Here is a 26,674-nt window from a genome sequence, read left to right as displayed (position 1 = left end):
ACACCTTTGTAGCCAGCAGTACCCCTCCTGCCCTTGGCCAGTCTCTGTCTCTACGCCTGAGAGAGCCACTCTTCTGACTTCTGTCATCATCCATGTTTTCCATGTTCTGGAAAGTCCATGGAGGTGGGAGCCGGTTGCGTGGACTCTTGTATGTCTGGCTGCTTTTCCTCAAAGCAGTAGCTGTGATGCTCATCCAGGTCGATGCAGCGACCGGTAGCTCATTCTTTCTGATGGGAAAACACCCTACATTTTTGTCTTGGAAAGGGAAGTAGCAGGAGGACAAATTGGCTCTACTGGCCTGAAAGTAAAATTATTAAACAAGTGAATCCTGGGTTTTTGGATATGGAAATAAGTCTATAAGTGGGAGAATGCCCTTGGCTCCCTGCCTCCATAGTGTTCTACTTCCTCTGCTTTTCCATTTCCCAGGATCTCTTGATTGCAGGGTAATTTACTCTAATAGGTGCATGTGAGTGCTGCGAGGTGTTGGAAGAAAGCTAGTCATGTGGACAAATAATAAGGCTTCTCAGAGGGAAGGAGTGAGTAGAATGTTTTCCCACAACCATACAGAGGATAAGGAAAGTGGTGAACGGGAAGTGAAGCCATTTTCATCAGCCCAGCACCCATCTTTCACTTAAAGTTCACTCATCTCTGGCCCTGGGCCCCATCAAAAAGGCTTTGAGGAAACCAAGCCTGGCCTCACATCCTGGGTGTGACCCAGTGTTTTTGGTGGGTTCATAGCATGTACTGTGATTCTTTGACTTTGTTACTGTGGATCCAGCCTGCTTGAACCTGGGTCATCTGGCCATGTCTTTCTCATTCAACAATTGGCTCCCAGAAATTCAGGTCTATATTATGTCCTGATGTTCTGCACTTGATGGGTCTGTTCTGTGTGAGCTGAGTCCTCTCGAATCTCCTCCCTGGCCTGCCTAGCGTGTAGATTTCATCTACCCCTTTCAACCACAGTGCTTCCCCTGTAGCATTCCCTCCAAATGCCAGGTCCCATCTTCTCAGAGGGATGCCTGAGAGACTGTGACTGTTTTGGAGGACAGTCTGCATTCTCTGTGTATTTCTCCTGTTCCAGTCACATCCATGTTGGTGTCTACACAAGGGCTCCCCTCAGGGGTCTACACAGTGGTCTCCTTGTCAGCCCAGGTGAGGGCTTTCTCTAAAAATCACACTGGAGGGATCTGAGAGGCCCTTTTCCTATTGACTAGGTAGTAAGCGGTTTCAATGAGGGTGGGAGGGGAGTTTGATTTTTCTCCTCTCCTTAGGGCACATTTGACAATATCAGGGGACTTATTTAGTTGTCACAGCTGGGGTTGGTGCTATTGGCATCTAGTGAGTTGAGGCCAGGGTCACTGCTAAACCTCCTATAGTGCACAGCACCGCCCCCAGAACAAAGAGCCATCTGGCTCCAAATGTGCCAAGTTTGGGGGTTCCTGATAGACACATAACTTGGGATGCAAGCTTCCGGGGAAAAGGAAGGCATAGAAGAAGTAGGTGCAAAGAGGGATAGAGATGAATTATCATGTCAATAAGCTACGAGCTAAATTGGCAGGTTGAGAAGTGGTTTCAAATATGCACAGAAGACAGGCTAGATTGGCTAAATGTAGACAAGGGTCAACATCTACAATTTCAATTACGTAAGTAGCATTAAGGTCTAAGAACCTCAAGGAGATGCTTACAGAACTGCATTCAGTGGATGTAAAGTTTAAGCTATGCAAAATGAGTAAGTTCTAGTGATCTGCTTTACAACATTGTGACTATCGTTAACAATACTGTATTGTGCACTTTGCTTAAAGGGTAGCTCTCCTGTTAACTGTTGCTACCTCAGAATAAAGGGACACAGGAAAATTTTGGAGGTGATGGACATGTCTGTCACTTTGATTGTGGTGATGGTTTCACAGGTGTATGTATATGTCCAAATTCACCAAATTGTATACATGAAATATGTACAGTTTTTTGGTATATCAATTATACCTCAATAAAGCTATCAGAAAAATTTAAAATACCCAAAATACAGATATAACATTTCTTCGGGAAACCAGTCTCTGTCATAAAACAAAAATTAACAAACAAAAACCCAACAAAAGTGTAATAAGAGCCTGGAAGTGGGAGGCCTCCTGGTGATTTGTAGGGAGAGACTCATCATGTGTTTTTTCCTGGCTTATGTTGCTGGAAGGCAGGAACAGGCTCATTTTTTTATTATAAATTAACTGTATAAAAGCAAAGGCAAAACTATTGAACTCTTATTTGTGCCACATTAAAAAAATGGGTGAGGAGAGGATAAGAGGGAAGAGAGAACCTTCCATGGTCTGCCATGAACTTTTAAAGGAAGCCAAGAAGGTCACAGAAGAAAAGCAAATGCATCAACTTGTTTCTTCCCACTGGCCCTAACAAACTGCTGCCCAGCTCCCAATGATGCTTGGAGAGGGAGTTACAACTTGTGGATGTGCTTCTGTGCATTGTCTGAGGCACAGGATGGTTCCTCCTCAAGATGCTCAGACCTCTCCTCTGCCTTCAGTAAGGAAGACTGAATTGCATTCAGTAAGGGAGATGGTATTGGAAAGGAAAAGCAGGCATGAATCCAAGTATTCCACACCAAGAAAATGGTATGGCATTACAAATCTAAGAGTGGAGAATTTTTGGATCTGCTCATATCATTGTATGCTTTTGCTGGCAAGGTTAACTAAGGGCAAGCAGATGGCTTTGAAGTATTTTGTTTAGAGAGGAGGAATGAGGAATTCAGAGACTTTGCATTGGAAAGGACTTCAGAGGGTTTCTGCCTGGTCTGCCACCCGACGGAAGCATGGTGGTCAATGGACAGTCACTTTTGGCTCTCCAGCCTTGGCTCAGTGTCCCCCCTTCCAATATTCCTGCCTTTCAAGGGTCATCAGGGCACTCTGTTGGGCATCTCTGAGCATTAGGAAGATTTTTCTTCTCATTCAGTAGAAATAGTTTCCTGGCAATCTTACCCTTTTGCTCTGGGTTTTCTCTCTGAGCAGGAACAATGAGTGTGTCTGTGCATTGATAACTCATTATGCAGCAGGTAAGGAAGGGCCCCAAGCTGGACTGGGGAGTCTTGATTTGCTGAGAATAGCATGAAATTGCCTTATGTTCTCTATTGCCTTTATTTTCTCCACTAACAGCCATCATGGGACTTTCCCCACTATCCCTAACCCTTGACGCCTGTTAATCTGTTCTCCATCTCTATAACTGTCATTTCCAGAATGTAATGTAAATGGAGTCGTGCCATATGTAACCTTCTGAGATTGTCTCTCCACCCTCACTCAGCATGATTCGCTTAGATGCCTCTCCCTTAAGAGCTATCCAAGTTGTTGAGTGTATCAATAGTCAACAGCTTGGTTTTATGAAATGATGTGGGACACGATATATAACTAAAATAGCATCTACATCTCCTGTAGAGGCTCAGCAACTACCCAGGTACACAGGTTGTTTTGTCTTGGCTACTGTGTTAGTCCATTTTGGATGGCTATAAAGAAATACCTGGGACTGGGTCATTTACGAAGAAAAGAGGTGTATTTGGCTCATGGTTCTGCAGACTGTACAAGAAGCATGGTGCCATCGTCTGCTTCTGGTGAGGCCCCAGGAAGCTTCTACTCATGGTGGAAGGTGAAGGGGGAGCAGGCATGTCACATGGCGATAGAGGGAGCAAGGTGGGCAGGCGACAGGCTCTTTTAATCAGATCTCCAGGTGACTAACAGAGTGATAACTCAGTCATTACTTCAGGAAGGGCACCAAGCCTTTCATGAGGGATTCACCCCATGACTCAAATACTTCCTACCAGGCCCCACCTCCAACACTGGGGATCACATTTCAACATGAATTTGGACGGGACAAATATCCAAACTTTATCAACTACTCAGAGTATGATGATTTTCAAATTTATAAGACTCTGCAATCATACAATTCATGCCTGGAAAAGCTAGATGGCCACAGAAATTTATAATAGATAATCTGTTATTAAGTAGGACAATAGAAATGCAGAGCTCTTTGACATTGTCCACATCACTAAATAAATAACTAATTTCACTGAAATATATATGGCAGCTACACATTCTAATCTATAAGACATCTCAGAGACAAGTTGCTTTCACTTCACAAGAGGCAAAATATATCTTTGTACACCTGGTACAGGGTTACATCAAGACATAGTGATTGCACATTGTATTAGTCTGTTCTCACATTGCTATGAAGAGATACCCGAGACTGGGTAATTTATAAAGGAAAGAGGTTTAATTGACTCACAGTTCTGCATGGCTGGGGAGGCCTCAGGAAACTTACAATCTTGGCAGAAGGTACCTCTTCACTGGGTGGCAGGAGAGAGAATGAGTGCCAGCAGGGGGAATGCCAGACACTTACAAAGCCATCAGATTTCATGAGACTCATTCACTATCATGAGAACAGCACCGGAGAAACCGCTCCCACGATTCCATTACCTCCACCTTGTTCCAGCCTTGACATGTGGGGATTATGACTACAATTCAAGGTGAGATGTGGGTGGTGACACAGAGCTAAGCCATATCACACAAGTCTCAGATGGACAAGATGTAGGCACTATTAAGGTTTCCCTGATATGGTAACTGACATGTCCCCTGCTTGCACTCACTGTCCTACCTCCCTGTGAAGAAGGTGCCTACTTCTCCTTTGCCTTCTGTCATGATTGTAAGTTTCCTGAGGTCCTCTGAGCAATGAGGAACTGTGAGTCAATTAAACCTCTTTGCTTTAGAAATTACCCAGTTTCAGCTATTTCTTCACAGCAGTGTGAGAACGGACTAATACACTCCCTTAGACATTTATGTAATCCCTTATATGGATGATACACTCATTAAAAGAAAATTTATGGGGAGTTAAAACAATTTTGGCTCATACTATTCAGGCACTAAAAAACAGAGATGAAATATTTCATGGAACTCATAACTGATTACAAGACATTAGGCATAATTTGGAGCTCTGTGGCAATTCACACTGTAAAAGGGAATAAGGGAAAAATGGCCAAGTTAATGGTCTTTCCTCCACTTCCCCTAAGACACAAACAGGAGCAGCTCTTAGCAGGATTATTCGGTCAGTAGATGTCTGCTCTCAGTGTGGGGATTCTCCTCACATTAATTAAAAATGTCTTGAGGAAACAACGATTTTATTTGCAGTCCAGACGAGTTACTGCGTAACTACTGAGTTGCTGTGCCCAGTGTATCTGTGGTATCCTGCTCTCACCTGAATTCACTTTTGAAGTGTCAGTCAACAGGTCTTTGTATTTTGAAGTAGGTGGTTGGTGTTTTTTTTTGTTGTTGTTTGCTTGTTTGTTTTTTGAGATAGAGCCTCACTCTGTCGCCAGGCTGGAGTGCAGTGGCATGATCTCGGCTCACTGCAACCTCCACCTCCTGGATTCAAGCGATTCTCCTGCCTCAGCCTCCCAAGTAGCTGGGACTACAGGTGCGTGCCACCATGCCCAGCTAATTTTTGTATTTTCAGTAGAGACAGGGTTTTACCATGTTGGTCAGGATGGTCTCGATCTCTTGACCTTGTGATCTGCCCTCCTCGGCCTCCCAAAGTGCTGGGATTACAGGTGTGAGCCACCGCGCCCGGCCAGTGGATGGTGTCTTTAAGGTTAGAAAGGATCACAACTTGTGAGGTTTTAGCTCAATTCCAGGGGCTCTAGGAAAACTATGCAATCTTGAAAACAATGACTATCTGAAGCCAAGGCCCAATGGGCCTGTTGTTGCAACTGTATGAATGGAACACCTAGTTAGGCAAGCATCTGATAAAATCCAGGACAGTCTGGGGAAGGGGGGGTGGATCAATTTCTGCCCTATGGCAACGTCAATGAGGCTCCTAGGAGAGGGCCCGGAGAGGTCCCAGAGGTGTGCCTGCACTTTCAGACGAGGTGTGGTTGTCAACCCCAGCATTGGCCCACGATTCCATGCAATGTCTGTGTCCCCATAGGAAGGGATATCTGCCCACAGGGATAGATGGGGAATGGAAGAGAAAAGGCAAATGTACATTTATAGCAAATAATGGGTTATAATGGAAAAGGCTCTTCTCCACCTTATGACAGGGATAGTCCCTTGAAATAAAAGGCCCCAATGGCAGAACAAGAGGCAGAGAATTTAAATTACTCAGCAGATTTTATTTCCACAGGTTTGCAGTGAGTGGAGGTAGAAACAAAATAAGAAGTTGTTTGGAGGAAGGAAATTGAGGAAGCAGAGATTAATAGAGCAGAATTAATTTGGGTATTTCCTGAAGCCCTTCTAAAGGGTAAAATGGAGGACTGAAAACACAATAATTAAGTAGATAAACTCATTAAAGCCATGATAAGTCCACAAAAAGAGGGAGAGCAAAGGGCAACAGAGGTGGTACCTTTCCCATCTGAGCCTTTCACAGAATGGTTAGAAGGTTGAGCTCATCAGAAAGCTGTGTATTTAGATTTTAGCCTTGTAAGCAAGCACAGTGCAAAAAACAAGTAAACACATAAATAGGCTGGACATGGTGGCTCACGCCTGTAATCCCAGCACTTTAGGAAGCCGAGGTGGGCAGATCACTTGAGGTCAGGAGTTCGAGACCAGCCTGGCCAACATAGTGAAACTTCGTCTGTACTAAAAATACAAAAATTAGCCGGGCGTGGTGGTGGGCACCTGTAGTCCCAGCTACTTGGGAGGCTGAGGCAGGAGAATTAGTTGAACCTGGGAGGCGGAGGGTTGCAGCGAGCCGAGATCCTGCCACTGCACTCCATCCTGGACGACAAAACAAGACTCTGTCTCAAAAAAAAAAAAAAAAAGAAAAAGATGAATACATAAATAAAATAAAAAACGAAAGAGGAGGGAGTGGGGCAATCCCAGAGGTTGGGAGTGAGTTTTTGCGATGTGATAGGAGAGTATTCGGGACGCCAGTTGATTCTGAGGTTTATGAGTTAAGTCTAAGGCCTTGGTTTCTAAGAAGAAGTTTTAATTTGCATTTTCTTTTCATGCAGGAGGCTGAATCTGCTTTAAAATGTTGAACTAGCATTGGATTTCTGTGTTTATTTTTTTCATTGTTGATGGGTAGTACTCTTTATATATTAGACTAGCCCTTTACCTATGATAGAGTTGCAAGACTGTTTTCAGTTTGGCCTTTGTCTTTGCTTGCTGTGGTGTTTGTTTTGCTTTGCTCTGTTTTTGTCATCAAGAGGGTTTTTAGCTTTGTACAGGTAAAGTTGACAATTTTTGTTTTCTGTCAGGTCAAGTTGATTTTATATCAGAGTAAAGAGGCCTCCTCTACTCCAAGTTTCTGAAGACATTTAGTCGTGTTTTCTTCTAGCACTCTTATGGCTTAGTTTTTTCAGACTTAAATCTCTGATCTAATTAGAAGCCATCCTATAGCATCCTAGTGTGAAGTATAAGTCCAAGACCTCATGCCTAACCAACATCTCACCATCGTTTACGAGGGAACACATTTTTCCCTATTCATTAGAGATGCCACGTTTATCGTATACTTAATCCCTTTATGTATTGAGTCTGTATTTGGACTTTCTATTTAATCCCATTAATCAGTCTCTTGATGAGCCAGTATAAATTTGTTTTCATTTTTGAGGATGCATAATATATTTGAATATCTGATAGGGCCTGGACTCTCTCTTTGTTTTTCTGATTTAAAGTTTCCCAGCTGTTCTGTTTATTTTTCCACATAAACATCAGAATCAGCTTGTCTAATTGCTCTCTACCGCTCCATCCCTCCCCACAGCCCACAAAGCTGGTATTTCTATTGAAATGTTAAATTGGTAAACACGATAGGGTAGACCGACGTTTTTATAACGTTATGTCTTTCTAGCCAAGAACACAGTGTGCATTTCTATTTGTTCAAGCCTGTGCCATGTCTCCCAAGGGAGTTTTAAAGTTTCCTATTAATACATGCTCACATTCCTCTTGTGTTCCTACATATTTTACCTTTTATTGCTGTCCTATCATCGTTGCAGCTAATGGTTTTCCCAAGTTGTTGTCTTTGCACATATCTGAAAGCTATTGATTTCTGAATATTAATTTGTGCTCTATTGTGTTACCAGCTTCTCTTTTCCTGCCTTTTAATTTCTCAGTTGGTTTTCAGACCTTTCTTGGTAAACAATCACATCATCTGCAAACAAGGGTGATTTTTACCTTCATTCTTCAATTTTACGCCTTGCATTTTTTTCTCTTGTGTCATTGAATTGGCCGATTCATCCAGTAAAATATTATACAATAGTGGTGACAGTGGTGGGTGTTTGTTTTTCCTACCCATTAATATTTAGGGTAAGTTTATTATATTCTATCAAGTTAAGGAATCTCCTTCTATTTCTGTTTTATTGAGTTCTTATAAAGAATGATATTTGAACTTCAAAACATGCCCTTTTTAGCGTCTATAAAATGATTATTTGCTTTTTCCACTTAGGTCCATAATATGAGAAAATATACGCCTAATACTGAGTTAATGTTTATCCCTTTTTTTTGTGGAAAAACACATGATTGATTATGTTATATTGTTTCATCTACCTGCTGCTGGATTGTGATAGAAAGACTTCGTGTGGAAGTTTTGTGTCACTATTTATATATTATATAATTTACTGTCTTTGTCACACTCAGTATCAATATTGTATTCACTTCATAAAAAGAATTTTGAAGTTTTCCTTCCTTTTCTATGTCCAGCAACAATTTAAATCATTTTGGATTTTTCTTTTCCTTAAGTGACAAATAAAAATTGCATTTGTAGTTAACTTATCTATTCTTCAAAGGTTTGACAGAATTTGTCTGTGAAATCTTCTGCCTGTTTTTTAGTTTAGTTTAGTTTTGCTTTGGTAAATAGCTCTATTTTCTGTATTACTTGCATTTAAATGATCTTATTTTGTATCTTTTCTTTGTCCATTTTGACATCATATATTTTTCTATAAATTACTTATTTGTTCCAAGTTTTAAAATTCGTTTACATCGGGGTAAGAAATATGAAATTTTATGCTTCTTTTTACTTCTTTTACATGTATGATTGTCCTCATTATTCTTTCTTTCTTTGGGTTTATATAGTCTCCTTTTAAAATGAAGTGAGTAGTTTATCTTTTTAAATGTATTTTCCAAAAATAGCTTTTGAATTTATTAGGTATCTTCTTTTGTGTTTGTGACTCATTTACTTCTCTTGTTAGTAATATTCCTTATATTTTTGCTTCTTCTATTATTCTCTTTCTGAGTGTTTGAAAATGATGTTTAAATTATCTGTTTTTATTTTTTTCTGAAGAATAAATGTTTAAAAAGAATGAATATTTAAGAATATAAATTTCCTTGCGGCATTATTTTAGGTTATGGGCCTGATAAATAGTGATTTAATTATCATTGTTTTCTATAAATTCTACATTTTCATTCTGAAATTCCTGTCCTATGTGATCAAAGAATTACAAGTTGTTTGCAAATTTTTAGTCTCCAAAGGCCTTTTTAATTTTTGATTTTGTTATTCTGACTTTATTCACATTCTGATCATGGAATGTTTTCTGCATTATTTCCGTCTTTAAAAATAAGTTGAGGTTTTATTTATAACCCAGTGTATAGTCATTTTTTGTGATTGACCCACAGGCAGTTGAAAAGATGGTGTTTTCCATTTTTAGGTTGCTAAGTTTTATGTCAGGTACCTTTTAATCATGTTAATGGGGTCTTTAAAAATACATATTGTAGTTGCTCTTTCATGGGCTGAGAGAAATAAATCGTTATCTCTGACTCCTAGTGTGTTTTTGTTTCCTGCAATTTCTGTTTTTTGAAGGTTACTTTTTTTGGTATATTGGCATTTATAATGATTACATATTTCCTAAGACCTGAAACTTTTATTATTACAGAATGCCCTTCTTTGTTTAGTGTATGCGATTTTGCCAAATTCCACCCAGTTCCTATTTTAGATGGCAGATTCTGCTTTCTTTTTGTTGGTACAATGTTGGCATCTTGACCATTTTACTTATTACCTTTCTGAAACACATTTATTATGCGTGTCATTGTCACTAGCGTCACTAGCAGGTCCCCAATGAAACAGGGTCCAGCCTGTCACTGAATCGTCCCCCCTAAAATACCCTCCTTCCTTGTGTCGACCCTTCCCTTTGATCTTGGGCTGGCCCTGGACTTGCTTTAGTCTAATAGGGTATAGGTGGAAGCGATGTCACAAGACTTCCAAAGTGATGTCCTAAGAGGTCTGCAGCTTTCACCTGGTTCCCTTTGAACACTCACTTGCAGGAAGCCAACTGCCACTTAAGAAGATGGACTATTCTGAGACCGCCACGTTGTGTGGAATCCCAAGCTTAACAAGCTGCTGGGAAAGGAAGGGATGCCTGACCAACCATTCCAGCCTTCTTGGCTGAGACACCAGACAGGGAACCTGCAGGATCAGCCCAATTGGGCCTTCAGATGACCCCAGCTCCAGCCACCATTTGACTACAACCTCATGAGAGACCCCAGGAAGTTCCCAGAAGAACCTGGTCTTCTGACAGAGCTGTGAGAAATAATAATGAATTATTGTATTAAGCCACCAAGTGTGGGGCTGTAGTTTTACAGCAATTGCAGGTTACTGAAACTGTGCATTGTAGAGGGTTTGGTTTTAAGTGTGTGTTTAGTAAGTGGTGATCCCTTTTATACTTATTAATCAGTATTGTTTTCTGTTCTCTTGAATTATTTTATGTTTTCTGTTTCAATAGTTTTTTTTTTTTTTTTTCTTAAGTCTTTCACTATGTGGTCTGTGTGCTTTGCTTCCAGGGTGTATTTTCTGATATCTTAGAAGTGATATAAGCGATATATTTTTCCTTTAATGGTTCTCTTGATAGAATATACTTAATCCCTTGTTTTTAAATATATAATCTACTGTTTTTCTACTCTAAGTAATGAAAAAACAGCATTCCTTTTCCTTCCCCTTTTCTGTTCTACTGCCTGGTGTCAGCTAATAAAGTAATCTTTTGAATGCTTGGTACTTTTCTCAAGGTTTATGTGTCTGCTCTTTGCATTGTAATCACATATGGTTTTTACACAATGATGCTCTGAAGACAGACCACTACAGGGTTCTCGTTAACGTGGGGTGATGAAATCGTCACGAGGTGCCCGTCCTGAGCCACTCTGGGGAAATTTACCTGCCCAGTTGGCTGATTCTCATACTTTGTGTACGCAACTGCACGTATCAAACACCACTCATGCCTTTAATTAATATGCCTTCTGGTGTCCGTTTCAATAACAATATTTGAAACGCCCCAAAGCTACCTTTGAAGTGTGAGTTCCTGAATATGCTAAGTGGCTACCTTTAGTGTGTGGATTAAGGGACTGTTTGCACACATATGTTATGCTGTCTTATACTGAAGTATTTTTAAAGAAAGTTACCTCCCAGGCAATATAACTTGTCACCCTCAAAATAGTTCAGTATGTTCCCAGATTTTTCATGTCCTAGGTCATATAGAAAATCATCTATTTCTTGAATTGGGTGAAATTACTTATTACTGGAATCAGGTCCCTTAAGCAAATGTGTTTTAGCTGTTAATCACTAATATACTTTTCTAAACATTGAAAATTCCAGGCCGGGTGTGGTGGCTCACACCTGTAATTCCAGCACTTTGAGAGGCTGAGGGTGGATCACTTGAGTCTGAGAGTTCGAGACCAGCCTGAGCAACATGGCGAAACCCTGCGTCTACTAAAAATATAAAAATTAGCCTGGCATGGCGGTGCACACCTGTGGTGCCAGTTACTTGGGAGGTTGAGGTGGGAGGGTCACTTGAACCTGGGAAGTCAAGGCTGAACTGAGATGGCACCACTGCACTCCAGCCTGGGCAACAGAGTGAGACACCCTGTCTAAAAAGAAAAGAAAGAAAGGAAGAAAAGAAAATGCTAAAAAAAAAAAAAAAAAAAAAAGAAGGAAAGAAAAAGACATGAATATTTAATTAGCACTCACCTGTGAGCCTCAGTACTCTTTGTGCCTGTTCTTTTGTGAAGCATCAATGAAATTACATTCTTTAGCTCCTCCCCCTTGAAAGTGAGCCCATATGTAGATCGCTTATTCTCTTTTTCATCTTAGCGAGGAAACTCAATCTGGTGAATCTGTTTCTAGCAGCTACACGGTTGGTAGGTAGAAATGTCTGGCCTCCTCTCAGCGATCTCAGGAACTTGCTGTAAGAATCTACAAGATGCTAGGGATGTTATAGACACAGGTGGCTCACAATAAAAGGAAAATGAGAAACGGGAATGGGGTGAGGTGACACAGCTGTTCTGCTAAGACGAACTATTACCTGTTTTTGGAAAAAGTGGCATAAGGGTAAACAAGTCCTGGGCACATATGTTCTGCAGTTTTAGAATTATCAAGAAAATAGATTGTTTAGGCAGCTCTGGGGAAAGCATATTTTGTGGCTTTGGGTTATTAAGAAAACAGGAGATTTATAGCTAAAGTATATAACTCTTGGTTACCTAAGTGTCACTGATAATCTTAACTTTTTACACTGGCACATGGTAGCCAGACGGTCTGGCTTTGAAAAGTGATCCTGGATACTTCTCACTCAAAGTAGATAACCAACATAGAGGTGATTGTGAAGTGGCTTCATTTATCTTAACAGAAATCACCTTATTAGAATGAGATACATTCCAAGATGTCCTCATCTCTTTCTGACCAAGATTCTGATCACGAATTCAATAAGAAATCTTTGAAAAGTCACTGTAGGAGACTTTACTCTCTGACAAGATCTGCAGTATTTAGGATTTTCATTTGTGCCTCCTTTCCTTCTCCAGAGTAAGCTGCAAACTTCTCAGGTCGATGTCTTTACCTTCTATGGGTTTTTTCAGAATCATGTTACAGATATTTTTATGACCTGAAGAAATCTCAGAAGTGATCCCAAAAGTCAAGAATTTAGTTTTAGAGGTGACGAAACAAGAGGAAGGATGATATGCTACTTGCCCAGGTCATAAAATTATTAGATGGAATCTTAAGAAATTGCCATTGTCGTAGGTGAAAGCAAGTCCAATATTGGTAGTTTCCTACATAGCTCAGCCTAAATGTTCGGTGATTGAAGCAGGAAGTAAATGTAGCGGGGGGTGTATTCCATACCTTATCCCCTTCACAAAGTCTTCTTCACCTAGAATGTTTGCAGCGACACGGTCATAACATAAATATTTGCTGATAGGTTAACTGAAAATTCAGAATCTTCCAAATGGAATATTATTTCTGTGGCATGCTGAGTTTCAGAATGGGCCTGCCGGAAAATAAAAAATCTAAGTACCAAATGAATATTTGAAGTTGGCATTTTAATAGCTGTGTCCTAATTGAAATATACTTTGGAAATTAAATAATTTTTTTTTGTTCTTCCACTAACTATATTGTGATGTGTTCCTTGGTTGCTTCAATTTATCATGACTATAACAGAAATAATTTTATGAGATACAATTTAGATTTATAGAACTAATCCTAAAAGCAGAATCACATAGAAAGAGCCATAAATGTCTCTTGAGGCCACGAAGTCTCTTCTGATCCCAAACATGAGTGCGTTACACGGAGTAACTAGTGACAGAGACCATCACGGGAACCAGGAGGTGGAGAGAGATAGTAACGGCACTTTCTTTTTATAAGAAGTGGAACTATGATTAAATCTTTGTCCTTAAACCTACAGACGAATTGTAATAATTTAAAATTTTATTTTTATCATGGGGACTGCGTTACTGCAGGTTTCCTTAAGGCTTAATTTTGGACCACTGGGAGGACTGATTTGATCTCTTTGGGAACATTCAAGTCACGCTGATGAACCAGACTGATCATGTGTTTTTGTGCTGATCCGTTTGACTTCTGTTCGGAGACTAAAATCAAATACAATGAAATTACTTTCACTAAGCTTTTCTAGAGAAGTTTTCAATGTTTTCTGTCAGCAATTAAAGGTCAAAGAGAAAGAGGTATTCAAAATGTGGGTCAAGAATGAGTGAGTCAGTGTGAAACTGAATTGCAGTCAATAGCTTAGGCTGCTAGAGAGATAATGTGAGCCCATTGATTAGAAGGTTTGTTCTTTAAATAGAAGTTACTTTGTATCACAGATTATTCTTTCAAATCTTCAAGCACGTCTGTGTAATTAGTGTTTGTCCTAATAGTTTAAACTTAATTTTTAAAAGACAGATGGTTAGTTTTAGATTTTATTGGTGACTTGCTAGTGAGATACTTATAGCCTAATCTGGGCCCTGAGTTTCTATGTGTTTAAATTTTTAAGAAACAGTATTAGGCATTTAGGAAGCCCCAGTTTCTCCTTAATTCATGGTGTATCTACTATCTTATTGGCTTTGATTCATTATTTTTACGATTGAATTTTATCTCTGCTATTGCCTTATTATTGATTACTCCTAACGTTTTACTGGTTGTCTGATGGTTTACAACACAATTCTTTAACTTACAACACAACTCTTTAATTCACTACAGTCCACCTCCAAATAATGTTATAACACCTCCAGTGGCATAAAGACCTTACAACAGTATACTACCTTCCTCTCTCTCATCTTTTATGCTATTTTGGGAATATATTTTACCTTTACATGTAACACAAACATATAATACATTGTATATATTTTTGATTTAGAAATCAATTGTCTTTTAGATCTACTAAAAATAAGAAAAAATCATTTATGTTTATCTTAATATGTCCATTCTGGAAATCTTCATCATTTTGTTTAGAATGAAGTTTCTATCTGTTGTCACACTCTTTCAATCTGAAGAACTTCCTTTTGTGTTTCTTGTAGTGTTGGTTGTCTGCTAATGAACTTTCTTGATTTTGACATCTGATGATTTTTACTTCTCTCTCATTTTGAAATATGTTTTCTCAGGGTATATAATGTGGTTTGGCAATTTTCCTTTTTTTCATTTTAGCATTTTAAGGATGTCACTACACTATGTTCTTGCCTGCATAGTTTCTGATGAGAAGTCTGCTTGCTATAGTTTTTATCTTTATTCCTTTGAGTAATGACATAATACATCTTTCGAATTTCACTCTGGTTGCCTTTAAAATTTTCCATTTGTCTTTGGTTTTTTACAACTTGACTATATTGTTCTTAGGTGCATGTGCAGTATGTGCAGTGTGCAGTGTGTGCAGTGTGTGCACGTGTGTGTCGTTAACATGCTTAGGGGTCTCTGAACTTACTGAAATTGTGGTTTTTAAATTTTTCTCTACTTTTTGAAAATTGTCAGGCTCTATCCCTTCAAATAGTTATTTTTCTATGTTTTGCCTCTCTTCTTGTTCTAGGATTCCAATCATCCTTATTTGATTATTTGACGTTTTCCTACAACTCTTCGATCCTTGGTTCTGTTCTGTTCTGCGTTTTTCCTCCACTTCTCTTTGTCTTAATATGTGCAGTTTGCGTACTTTCTATTGACATGTTTTTCATTTCACTAATTCTTGCCTTGGCTGTGCTGAGCATGCTAATTGATATAGTTGAAGGTGTTCTTTTTGTCACCATGTTTTTAAAATAATTTTTTTTTTAACATTTCCATATGACTCTTTCTAAGGGTTTTTAGCATTTCCACATGACTCCTTCTAAGGGTTTTTGGTGTATCCTTGCCAAAATTCTCCATCTCTTCATGCATGTTTTTCTCATATTCCACTGGTTCCTATTCATAGTTATTTCCTGTCTGATGGCTCCAACACTCCAACATATGGTTATCTCTCAGTCTGGTTATGTTGATTGCTTTTTCTCTTGATTGCAGGTTGGTATTTTCTTGCTTTTTGGTGTACCCCATAATTTTTTTATTGAACATTGGACATCATGTGTAGAGAAATAGGAGCTGAAATAAATAACATTTCTGCCTGGAAATGCCACACTTCCTCTAATGCTGAGCCATTAGTGTGTGGGTTGAATTGATGTAGTCAGGAGAATCGCTGTATTTTTTTGGGATGCTTGTTTGTAGTTGTTGCTATGATGTAAATTCAGTGGATCAAAGGCTTCAAATTCCTCTAGCATTATCCTTTGCTCAGGGTTGGGGCAAGTCTGCTGGAGGTTGTTTCTCAATGTTCCTGCTCCACTCTCAGCCTCAGACTTTTCTTATGTGTCTGCACCTCTAAGAGGGCCTCTCTCACTGTTTTAGTACCCCTCTCCCCAGTGGCAGATGGTGGTTGCCTCTTACATGGTGCTTGCTATTCTGGTGGTATGAGTGAGTGTGAGTTTTGTTCTGTTTTACCTGTCCAATGGGCCATGTGTCCCAGCTTCTCTGGAGGGGGAGTCGTGCACTCTCAGTGACCCTGTCCTTCTCTGAGCCACAGGAAACCTCAGATGTTCTCAGTCCAGATGACTTTCTGTGCCTCCCTCGATGATAGAGGATCATTGTCTTTTCCCTCCTCCCCACTGCCCTGGAGTGACAGGTTTGCCAGTGTTCTCCAAGTAACTTAAAATTTTTGTTCCTTAGTGAAGGAGGATGTGAGAGGGACTCATACTTTTCCCCAGTGGTGACTGTTCCTCTCTGCCAAGCTTGCATGGCCAAGGGAGGCTTTCTCCTATCCCTTGCTCTCTCCCATTTTTCTCATGGGCACACAGTGGGTGCCCATAGAAAGAGTCTGTGAGTGGTGCAAATCCCTATGTCCATGATCCCAGAGAGCCCCAACTTCTATGCTAGCCTCCTCTTGACTTTTAGGAACTCATTAAAAAACTAGCTGGATTCTTTCTACATACTCTTATGGAGTCACTATCCCCCTCCGGTGCTAATGCTTGTTTTCTTTTGACAGAGTCTCGCTCTGTTGCCCAAGCTGGAGTGCAGTGGTGCAATCTCGGCTCGCTGCAAGCTCTGCCTCCCAGGTTCAAGCGATTCTCCTGCCTCAGCCCCCTGAGTAGCTGTGACTACAGGCACGTGTCACCACACCCGGCTAATTTTTTGTATTTTCAGTAGAGATGGGGTTTCGCCGTGTTAGCCAGGATGGTCTCAATACCCCGACCTCATGATCCACCTGCCTCAGTCTCCCAAAGTGCTGGGATTACAGGTGTGAGCCACCACACCTGGTCCCATGCTCTCTAATACTTGAGCCAGTGCTTATATGCCATCTCTCATTGGAGGCACCTGCTGGGCAAGGTGTCAGAGATCCGGCAACGGAAAGTGATTGGTTCGCGGGTAGTAAGAAGAATTTACCAACAACAGCGTAGGGTTTAAAAGGAAAGTTTTATTACATAGAAAGAACACTGCAGCAGAGTGCAGCAGGGCACTTCAGTAAGAGAGAACTGAGCGCACCTGGTGGACTTTTCCTTAGTGGTATTTATGGACTTTAAAGCTGAAGGGTAATTTGGACCACATTAACCACATAGGTCATGGTAAATGATTAAATTTGTGGAAATTTTGGTGACTTGATGTCAGCAAGGGTTGCACAATGAGTTTTGACATGTATGCATTCCAGAGATGTATAGAAATTCTAGTTACTTATACATTTTTGGGAAAGAAGGCTGGTACTGATGCCAGCTTTAGATAATAAGGAAATGTAATTACTTCTGAATTCCTTGGATAAGGAATTTTGCCTCAGGATGGTCTGCTTGATAGCCACCAGGTGATCTTTGCTCTCCTCAGTACTTATCTGTCTTTACATTCAGGTTCATTGGTTGCCCTGCAATCTTAACTCTCTGATGAGTTCAAGGAGATTAATGATTTTGTAGATGATCTGGCTTTTTAAAAAAGGTGTGTTATGGGAATGGCAATAATGCTCTCTCCAGCTCTATATGTTCTAGGCTGAAGCTGGAAATGCCTTCATGCTTGGGAAGACAGAGGACAGTTGCATCTTCTTTGTGGTTCCATTGGAATCTTGCTTTTGTTCGGTTTGATGATCAGGAGAGTGGGGACTGTGCAGGCAGTCACAGTTGGTCTCTGCCACAATGGTTTTATGACTATTTAGAGATGGGTAGTGCTCCTCTTGCCACTTGCTGTTTCATAGAAGACAGCAGAGCTGCCTTGCATTGCTGCAATTGATCATAACTCCCTGCCGAATCCCTGATCCCACCATAGTATATAAAGATTGAGTTGGCAGAACATATCAGGGTTCGTATTTTGCAAATTCTTCCTAATAATGTGCAAGTGAGGTCTCTTCTGAAGCAGGCACATGGTTCTTCTCAATGCAATGAGTGAAAACTCAATGACCCACAGGGATCAGGTGAGTAATATTAATGGCTGAAGTTGACATTTACGTATAAAACATGTAAGAAGGGAAACATCCGGCTCTTTTGTTGCTCCTTTTGTTCCCCGACCTTTAACAGAGACATAAAGACACAGAAACATTTTTCTATTCTGATGTGGTTTGCCTCTGCGTCCCCACCCAAATCACACCTTGAATTGTAATCCACAGGTGGAGGTAATCGAATCATGGGGACAGTTTCCACCATGCTCTTCTCGTGATAATGAGTGATTCTCATGAGATCTGATGGTTTTATAAGCGTCTGGCATTTCCCCTGCTTGTACCGTCTCTCTCCTGCTGCCCTATGAAGACGTGCCTTCCACCATGATTGTAAGTTTCCTGAGGCCTCCCCAGCCATGAGGAACTGTGAGTCAATTAAACCTCTTTCCTTTATAAATTACTCAGTCTTCGGTATTTCTTCATAGCAACGTGAGAAGAAATGAATACAGTAAATTTTAAATAAATAAATCCAACTAAAATTCAGAGGTCTTCTACCTCAGTGAAATTTCTAGGCATCCGGTGGTGTGGGACCTGTCAAGATATTCCTTCTAAGGTAAAGGATAAGTTGCTGCATTTGGTCCCTCCTATACCCAAGAAAGAGGCACAACACCTAGTGGGCCTATTTGGATTTTGGAGGCAACATATTCCTCATTTGGGTGTGTTGCTCTGGCCCATTTATCTAGTGACCTGAAAGGTTGCCAGTTTTGAGTGGGGTCCAGAGCAGGAGAAGGCTCTGCAACAGGTCCAGGCTGCTGTACAAGCTGCTCTGCCACTTGGGCCATATGACCCAGCAGATCCAATGGTGCTTGAGGTGTCAGTGGCAGGTAGGGATGTTGTTTGGAGCCTTCGGCAGGCCCCATAGGTGAATTACAGCAGAGGCTTCTAGGATTTTGGAGCAAGGCCCTGCCATCTTCTGCAGATAACTACTCTCCTTTTGAGAGACAGCTCTTGGCCTGTTACCGGGCTTTGGTAGAAATTGAATGCTTGACTATAGCTCATCAAGTCACCATGTGACCTGAACTACCTATCATGAACTGGGTACTTTCTGGCCCATCTATCCATTAAGTTGGGCGTGCACAGCAGCATTTCATCATCAAATGGAAGTGATATATACATGATCTGGCTCAAGCAGGTCCTGAAGGCACAGGTAAGTTAGATGAAGAAGTGGCTCAAAATGCCCATGGTGTCCACTCCTGCCACCCTGCCTTCTCTCCCCCAGCCCGCACTGATGGCCTAATGGGGAGTTCCCTATGATCAGTTGATAGAGGAAGAGAAGATTAGGGCCTGGTTTACAGATGGTTCTGCACGATATGTAGGCACCACCTGAAAGTGGACACTGGAGCACTATAGCCCCTTTCTAGGACATCCCTGAAGGACAGTGGTGAAGGGAAATCTTCCCAGTGGGCAGAACTTCGAGCAGTGCATCTGGTTGTGGACTTTGCTTGGAAGGAGAAATGGCCAGATGTGAATTATATACTGCTTCATGGGCTATAGCCAATGGTTTGGCTGGATGGTCAGAGACTTGGAAGAAGCATGATTGGAAAATTGGTGACAAATAAATTTGGGGAAGAAGTATGTGTACAGACCTCTCTGAGTGGTCAAAATCGCAAAGATGTTTGTATCTAATGTGAATGCTCACCAAAGGGTGACCTTAGCAGAGAAGGATTTTAATAATCAAGTAGATAGGATGACTCCTTCTGTGGACACCACTCAGCCACTTTCCCCAGCCACCCGATGAAGGTTATGCATAGGCTCAGCAACATGGACTTCCACTTACCAAGGCTGACATGGCTATAGCCACTGCTGAGTGCCCAATTTGCCATCTGCAGAGACCAACACTGAGCCCTCTCATATTCCCAAGAAATATTTGTGCTGACTGTAGACTGAATTTTTTTTTTGGTTTGAATTTAGGCAAATAGACTGATTTCTTTGCGTATTGAATATGCTTCAATGTCATCAATCTTCTTTGACCACCAAAAATGCCAGGAAACATTGTTCAGAGGCATGTGACTTGTTCCCAGGGAGGGTTAGGAAAATTAAACTCTCACAACCCCATCCAGGAAGCAGGAGCGTGTTCTTCAACTGGAAGTCAACTGTTTCTTACACAAAAAGGGACCTGGGCATTAAACCGCAATAGAGAATGATTAAAATCTATTTTTGGTTTTTGCAGGCAAATGTTGAACGTAAAAAGTGGTATGTAGCATGTTCTGGTCATTTTTTTCTTATTCTCTTAAACAAAGTCATTTGTTTGCGGAGTTTTGACTTTACAGCTTTCCCCTCTTGCTTCCTAAATTCACCTTCCTCCCAGAGACTTTTGGAAGAGATCAGAGTGATTTTTGCAAGCTGGAAGATTCATATGCTTCCTAGGGGTAGAGTAGTGGTTTTGATTCAAAGGTCCTTGTGTATTGCAAGCGTAACTCTTGAGTACTGGAGTAAACAGAAATATCCTTATCATAAATAATTTCTTAATTGTATTAACCATATATTCATGGAAAACTGTTTTGCTACCAGTAAGGTCTTCAAAAGAGTATGAGGCATGGTACCTTTCTTTAGTGAGTTTATCGGTCACAGTTGAGAGATGAAACTTAGATACATGGTGCAATGTGGGGTACAGACAAGGTGTGATGTCTGCTCAGGATTTGTGAAAGATATAATGATCACAGAAGGAAAATCTTTGATTTATCTTGCTCAGGCACTTCCTCTCCAGTTGCTATTTTTAGCAAAATGCTTGCTTTTTCCCCTCTACTTGCATAAGCTGTCAAAACCGAGTTTCAACACTATGAGTTGTCACGTTAAGGCAGCAGACTTTAAAATCCATTAACCTCGCATCTCAGCCTGACATGTAGGTTATCCTCAGGGGGATGAAGAAGTGTGCCAGGGATCTGAAAAGCCATAGGATAAACAATCCTAGAGCTACAGTTTGCAATTTAAAACATCCTCACCATACTAAAACTCACATGGCTGTAAAATGACTTAGAAGGCAAAATTCAAAATTTGCATTAATTTCTTGAATAAAGCATGATTTATATAAAACATACAATTCCTTTAGAAGAAATGTCTTGCTGCTAGGATTGCCATGGTCTCTCTCTCTCTCCAGTTCCCTGAGGAGATTCATTCGGCTTTGCTGCTGTCAGGAGGAGCACTTGAAGGAAAAATTTGAGAAGCTCTGTTAGTTAAACTTCTCATTGACCTCAGACGTTCCGTGTTCTGTCTCTGGCCAAGGGTGGGGGTGGCGAGAAGTCCAGGCAGTTGTGTCCTTTCTTGGAAAGGGGTGGGTAGGGAGTTGGGAGGAAACTTTCCTTTGTCTCAATACTTGGATCATGAGTCCTTTTCCTAAAATATTTATACACTAGATATGAAGTGGCAGGTGAGTGGGTTTGAATTTTCTCCTGGCTTGGTCGTCTCAAAATGGCAAATTTCTCTGAAAAAGAAATAGTGTAATCTTATTCTGATCTTGTGTTTATTAACACCACCCCATACTACATTTCTGTGTTTTACTTGATTTTACAGATTGGTTAATTATTCACAGCTACTTCTTTTCCCATTATTTTTAAACGGGGAAATAAGCACAGCCAACTCTGCCAGTTTTGTCGGAAGCATCTTCTTGCACAGAAGAACGCGTCATTAGAAATGGCACCTGAGTCCTCAGGGGACAGTCACTACTATTCTCGTCCTACTTTCACCAGAAAGCCTTTCTAATGGGAATTTGGATGATTAATCCCACCAGGAGTTTCCTTCTAGCGAAATTTGCATTCATGCTTGTAAATATAGCAGCAAGAATATTATCTCCTGTACCATAAGCTTTACTCTCTCTAACTCCCTGTGCTAACTTGAGATTAAACAGAGTGAAGGTACAAGAGGTGAAAGAGACCATTTCTACACATCCAGTGTCTAGGGCATATTTTCAGAAAGTTATGTTACGTTTTAGCTGAGTAGGAGACAATTGGAGCTAAACATTCGGAAGTACTGTTTTTAAAGCACAGAAGATTTAGACTATCTAGTTTATACTTACTCTTGCTTAAATAAAGTGTTACTCAATACCTGACTCAGTGGCTCATGCCTGTAATCCCAGCACTTTGGGAGGCCGAGGCAGATGGATCACTTGAGGTCAGGATTTCGAGACCAGCCTGGCCAACATGGTGAAACCCTGTCTCTACTAAAAATATAAAACAATTAGCTGATGTGGTGGTACATGCCTGTAATTCCAGCTACTTGTGAGGCTGAGGCAGAAGAATTGCTTGAACCCAGGAGGTGGAGGTTGCAGTGAGCCGAGACTGCACCACTGCACTCCAGCCTGGGCAACAGAGTGAGACTCTGTCAAAAACAAAAAAACAAAAAAACAAAAAAACAAAAAAACAAAAAAACAAAAAAACACAGCTGCTCAATTGTTAGTGGCTTATGAAAATATTTATTGCTAAGAAGTTCTAATTTTCAGGGAATATGCCCTAGTGTCCAAGAAGTATTTTTCAATTCAATTACTATACCTGCAGCTATTTAGCTTTAATCTTGTTTTGGTGAGTCATTTAAGCTATCTCATACCTTAATTTACAAATATCCTTTATTGTACATAGGGCATATACAAATGAAAACCAAACCACAAAATTAATGTTGAATTGTAAAATAAATACAAATTCTACTTAGAACAAATAGGAACTGTGTCCAGTACACTTCACTGAACAGAGGAGGAGAGTTAGGGCTGCTCTCTGCACAGATGAACATATCTGGGTTCCTAAAAGCTGCAGGGGTTCTAAGAGTTAGATTTCCTCATTCTCTGATTCGGAAAGAGGTGCCAGGGAGGGGAACCAAACGCTTGCATAACCTTGAGTGCAGTTCCCCATATCATAAAATATAAATGAGGCCATGGAAAAAGAATGTGGCCCCAGAAGGAAAGAAATTGTGCTTTAGTAACGGTTGGAAGAAAAGTCAGCTCTACTTCCTAGTTTCCTGGCTATTCAGGTTGTCCCATGCTGAAGTTAGTGCATAGCAGAGGAGAAAGTCAGCTGTTACCTTAGCTATGTAATGCATTGTAATAACGAAAGTCTCCAGTTCTGGCTGGGTGCAGTGGCTCAAGCCTGTAATTCCAGCACTTTGGGAGACCGAGGCGAGTGGATCACCTGAGGTCAGGAGTTCAAGACCAGCCTGGCCAACATGGTGAAACCTCATCTCTATTAAAAATGCACAAATTAGCCAGGCGTGGTGGCCTGTGCCTGTAATCCCAGCTATTTGGGGGGGCTAAGGCAGGAGAATTGCTTGATTCTGGGAGGCGGAGGTTGCAGTGAGCCGAGATCGCACCACTGTACTCCAACCTGAGCAACAGAGTAAGAACCTGTCTCAGAAAAAAAAAAAGTCTCCAGTTCCGAAGACAGTACTGTTTTTACCCATTTCAGAAAGGTTGTCTGGCAAGCCAGTGTTGTCTTCTATTACTACGTTGTCAATGACTGTATTTCTGTATTTTCTCATTTCTAGAAAGTTGTTCGACTTACTTTCAAATAATCTTGTTCTTTTCATATAGTGTCCTATTCTTCTGTTGCAGTTTGTATTCTTTTTTTTTTTTTTAAATCTGTGTTAAATATAATAAAAAGAACTTAAAGAACCTCTTACATAATTATCTGGGGATTTTAGGACACCAGTTGTGCTTCTTATAGTGTTCTCTTTCCTTGTGTAACTTTGAATTTTTTAGTATGAGCTCATTTTCAGTGGGGGCATTTTTTTTCCCTTAGTGTTTCCTGTAGGATTCTGGAGGAACGTTATTAGAATGATTTTTGCATTTGCTTCTGTTGTGCTGATGAATTTTCTTGTATTTTGATTTTTATACTGTGCATTTTATCCAAATTTTGACTGTCATTTCTTGTAGTAGTAATTTTCCCCCAACTCAGAGGTCCAGGAAGATGGTAATAGGGTGTTTCCCTCTAGTAGAAAGATGTTCTAGTCGATCTTTCATGGACAGACAGCTTCTTTAGGATTTAATTCTATATTGTCACCTCATAAGACTTAAGGCTATGTGTCCTATTCCACTAACCCCTCAGCTGTATTCCCTGAGATACGCTTTGGTCTAATAACCCTCTTTCTTCCCCAGAATTTAGAAACTATGATAACCACCTGATAGTGGAGATGAGCTGCTAAATCATTTGGGATTATTTAATGGCATCACTCCAGATGTCGCATAGCTTCATATGCACATAAGATGTGCCTATGTCTGCTGAGTGTGTCTGTCTGCAGGGAATATCCATTTTCAGTTCTCAGTGAGCAAGGACCTGTCTAGGAAAAGAAGCTTGAAAATGCCTTGTATTCCTGTAATACAACAGTACACACTCAAAACACAGGATACAGTGCTCTGAGCCCAGAGAAAGTACATAAGCGTTAACCCCAATGCCTGCAAAAGTCAGGAAGACTTTCATCAAGGAAGGCAGCATCCAGGGCAGAGTATTAGGACAGCAGAACGGTGAAGAAGTGAAGGGGAAGAAATTGGAAACTTGGAGCGTACAAAGAATGTGAGAACTTCATCGAGAAACTATGCTTTTCTTGCATTCTAAGCTGAATTATTATTTGGTTTGTTAATCAGTTTCTTAGGAGGAGTCACTGGAAACTAATGACAAAATTGCATTGTCTACCATGTTTATTTGTCTATAATAGTCAGGTGTATCCTCTGGGAAATTATGTACATATTTTGCCTTCTGTATTTTGACTACATATTCACAACTAATCATTTTTATATTTTTGTAAAACTTGGAGTTAAAAGAATTCCTCCACATTTTCTTACAGGCAAATATCTGAACTGAGCAGCTACCATCTGACTATGTCATTCATAAATCTCGTACTTGGGAGTTCGAGACTGGGAAAGCCAGCAGCAGCCTTTATAGAATGTCCTGTTCATGGGGTGTAGATTGGTTTAGGTGTATTAGTGAGATACCTACAGATTCTGTCCAGGTAATCCTGATTAGCATCTCTGTCCTTCAAGCCCAGCAGACTACAGATTTCAACAAATATCCTTGTGATTGTTACCCAGCAAATGGAGAGTCTTCCCTTGAATGTGCTGATGAATAGTTCATTAAAGAAGACACATAGTGACATTGAAGAGAGGCAGCGGCTTTGCAACATTTTGGTTTGGTCATTACATTGAGAATATGAAGATCTCATCCCAACTGTACCTATGGCCAATAGTTTTTATTAGCTGTCAGAGCTTTAGGTAGTTTCATAATTCTAGAGTAAAGGCAGCAGAGAAACACAAAAATGCAGTCAAGAATACCAGAAATCCTTAGAGAAACCAGTCAGATTATGATACTGTGTGATTTCAGGGAATTAGGGTCTTCTTCAGATCAGGTAGACTTAATGGCACGGCTCTCCAGATGATGGGTGTCTGGAGATGTTACAGACAGATTCTTAACTAAATGTGTAATTAGTTTTCTTGAGCAAGAAAAGATACAGCACATGGAGATGCTGGAATGCAGGTTTTTAGTTTTCACCGAATTACTAAATATCCCATTTGACTTTACATCGTATATATCCAAGGATATGCTTAGGAAGGAAGGTTAACAGCTGGACTCTGTGGGCCACGGGATACAATGATTTGAATCTGGAAAGCAACCCAGAGAAAGCAATGATTTGGATGTGGAAAGTTGGATTACAAGGCCTGTTCAGAGGACCAACTCTTCCTCTAAAACCACAGTTCAGAAATGAAGTAGTAAGACCGTGATAGGTATTGAAGTTGGCATTTTTTATTATAACTTTTATTTCAGGTTCAGGGGTACATGTATATGTTTGTTAAAGGTAACCTGCATGCCATTGCAGTTTGGTGTACAGATTGCTTCATCACCCAGGTAATAAGCATAGTACCCAATAGGTATTTTTTTCTGATCCTCTCCCTCCTCTTACCCTCTACCCTCAAGAAGGCCCTGGTGCCTGTTGTTCCCCTCTTTGTGTCCATGATACAAGAATCAGCAGTTGTGGACACATCTGGCAAGGCCTTGATCAAACACAAAGAATGTCAGGCAGCAAAGGTATTGGGCAGTCCAGAAAACAAAAGAAGGGAGGATCACAATATGGCATAAGTTTAGTGATTTGTGATTACTGCAGAAAGACCACAAGTCATGCTATGGCTGCTCTTGCCTTGGCCCATCTTGGGTAGCAGAAGAAAGCAAGTAGACTTGGAGTTATGATGAGTGTTTTGTAATCATTGTCCTTTCATGCTTTTCTCTGTATAGCAACCACTACAGATGTCCATGCTATTAAGAAAACATTTTTTAAAAGAAAACCTAATGGTTAATATATAAGAGTTGACTCTAACCCAGGTGCCACTACAAGCAAAAAGCAGAACCACACTACCTTCCAGTACTAGCATACAGTCATCCCTCGGTGTCCACGGGGAATTGGTTCAAAGAATCCCCAGGATACTAAAATTCGAAGATGTTGAAGTCTTAAAGTTCCCCTGAGAAACATATGCATATGAAAAGCTAACCCTCCTTATCTGCAGGTTCTGCATCCAGCAAATATTGTACTTTTGATCCTCAGTTGGTTGAATCCAAAGATGTGGAACCCATCCAACTG

Source organism: Rhinopithecus roxellana, chromosome 7 (assembly GCF_007565055.1).
Source record: "Rhinopithecus roxellana isolate Shanxi Qingling chromosome 7, ASM756505v1, whole genome shotgun sequence".
In the NCBI taxonomy this organism is placed as follows: domain Eukaryota; kingdom Metazoa; phylum Chordata; class Mammalia; order Primates; family Cercopithecidae; genus Rhinopithecus; species Rhinopithecus roxellana.
Note: the sequence above shows the minus strand (reverse complement) of the source record.